At 47.7% G+C, this 2,166-nt stretch overlaps 1 long non-coding RNA gene across 1 annotated transcript in view; it reads left to right on the forward strand.

Annotated features, from left to right (window-relative positions):
* Window positions 1-40, forward strand: part of LOC109297062 — a 7,589-nt gene extending 7,549 nt beyond the window's left edge. Inside the window, exon 3 of the long non-coding RNA XR_002097182.1 lies at window positions 30-40. This is a non-coding gene — a long non-coding RNA (uncharacterized LOC109297062). The remainder of the gene's footprint in view (window positions 1-29) is intronic.
* Window positions 41-2,166: the final 2,126 nt, after the last annotated feature.

Consider the following 2,166-nt stretch of genomic DNA (forward strand, 5'->3'; position numbering starts at 1 on the left):
GTTTATGGTTTTTTTTTGAGATGGATGAGATTCAGATTTTTCTGCAATTAGAGCTGGAACTGACCTAACATAAACAAACACAATCAGACAGGAGTGCTCCCCACTAAAACCCTGAACACGCTGGACAAGTCCATGCTTGGCATCCAGCCCACATAGCACACCTCTGCTCCTACCACAAATCTCACCAGATCAAACACTGCCCCTTTTAAATATCTCATAGATATAATAAAGGTTTTGAGATGACGGCATAGTTCTCATGTTTTTGTCACAAACTAGGGCCCAATCCTATTACACGGTCATCATGCTGGTGACTGCATGTGGCCCTTAGTCATCACAGTCATCCCTTGAAGAGCCCAGCACTGTTTTCCCCATGCCCTGTGACTCAGTGACCTGCTGCCCCCTCCCTTTTACACCTGATCTTTCCTTGGCCCCAGAAAAATCATTGATATAAATTACATTTCTTTGGGGTCTCTCTCAAACCCAGCCAGACAGAAGACACCTTTGCTTTCTCCTTCTGACTCAGGCACAGGATCAGCGCCAGGGAAATGGCCCCTCTAAAGCTCTGCTCTATACACTAGACTAGAGTCTCTCCTTGGAGTCCTGCTCTTTATTGGTCTTAGACCTTCCAAGGATCCTTTGGCATGTGCTAACTGAGCCCTGATGATCAAGGTCTCAGTGAGAGCCCCTGCACCTGGGCAGAGAGCAAATGATGGGGCCTGGGTCCCTCATGCAGACTCCAAAAGAGGCCTAGCATTCCATGCCCCTTCTGATTTCTGTGTGGCTAGTGCATTTCCCTGCCAGCGTGGTTTGAAAGCAGAGCAGCTACTCCCACATTCATCCAATATGAGCCAGCAGTGTGCACATGCAGGGCAGCATGCAACTGGGATAAGCATAACCATGTCTGCACACACAGATAGTGGGAAAGACAGGGAATTCCTTCTGAGAATGTGGCACCTTACCACCAGAACATTTCCTCAGAATGCTGCAATAGCACAATACATTCCTGTTCCCAGGATGACCTCACAGAGGTGACAAAGGCTCTCTCAGACAAATCAGGTATGTCAGATCCTCCCCAGCTTCCACTGGCAAGGCTCCCTGAAAAAAACAAGGACCGCATGGTGGTGGGAATGATGCATGGTTAGTGGTTGCTGCAGGGACATAGCCAGCATAGTCCATCCTAGGCTGGGGGGAGAGGTCTGGGAAGTGGCTTGAGTGGATGGTCCCATGAGCCTGCCTTCAAAGAATGTGAGGAAGAGTCAGGGAAGGGGATCCCCCGATCTGTGCTGGATACGCTGATGTTGGTTTTGGGAGTGGCTGTTTCTGTCAACAGTGTTGGCAAGATGTCCTGAGTGACTCATTGTCTCTCCAAAGGCAGGAAGGAGGGGTTTACATCCCAAGGCAAGACACAGGATTGAGAACTCACTATAAGCAAAGGGGTACTCCCCACCACAAGTGAGATCAGAAACACCAGAAACATTTTGGGGGGGCGCACAGGCTAAGGTCTAAGGAGAATCCCCACATTAACTGCACTGAGTCTGGTATGCCCAGTGAAAGATCCCCCCTCCTATACTGTAGTGTAGTCTCTCCAAAAAAACCACTTTCTTCTCTGCCAACCTCCCTTCTTCCTTCACAGAGGAGCACATAGTCTCCTTTTTGCCATGCCACAGGAAGCACACCAATGGTAGACAGTGTCTATGTTCTGAATACTAAAATATAAATACAACTAAAAATACTAGAAACGGCTCCAGCAAACAAATCCACGTCGAGTACAAAAGACCTTCCTTCACCTGGAACCACACAAGGTATTGTGGATCTAGCAACAGGGGTGACTGACTGCTCTTGAGTCTGCAATGGGGCCAGCCAAGAGGAAAGAGGATGGTTGCTTCCTGCTGGTTCAGCATTACACCGAGTTGTGTCCGTCTGCAATTACATTCTGTTCTGTTCCACTGTGTCTCATCATTCTAACTTGTTATCATTAGAAGCTTGCTGCTGGGCTTTGCCTTGTTAATGAATGGCCTGAGCACAGTGTAAAGCATAACTTGCCATGAGTGCTAGTGCCTTCCTTTATTAAACAATGGGTATGTCTACACATGCATTTATGCTGGATTAAATTTACTGTGCAGTAAGTTATTTGCAGTAAGTGGGGATAGGCCAGTGTCTACATGT

This window comes from Gavialis gangeticus, unplaced genomic scaffold (assembly GCF_001723915.1).
Source record: "Gavialis gangeticus isolate Ggan-Ray unplaced genomic scaffold, GavGan_comp1, whole genome shotgun sequence".
Taxonomy (NCBI): Eukaryota; Metazoa; Chordata; order Crocodylia; family Gavialidae; genus Gavialis; species Gavialis gangeticus.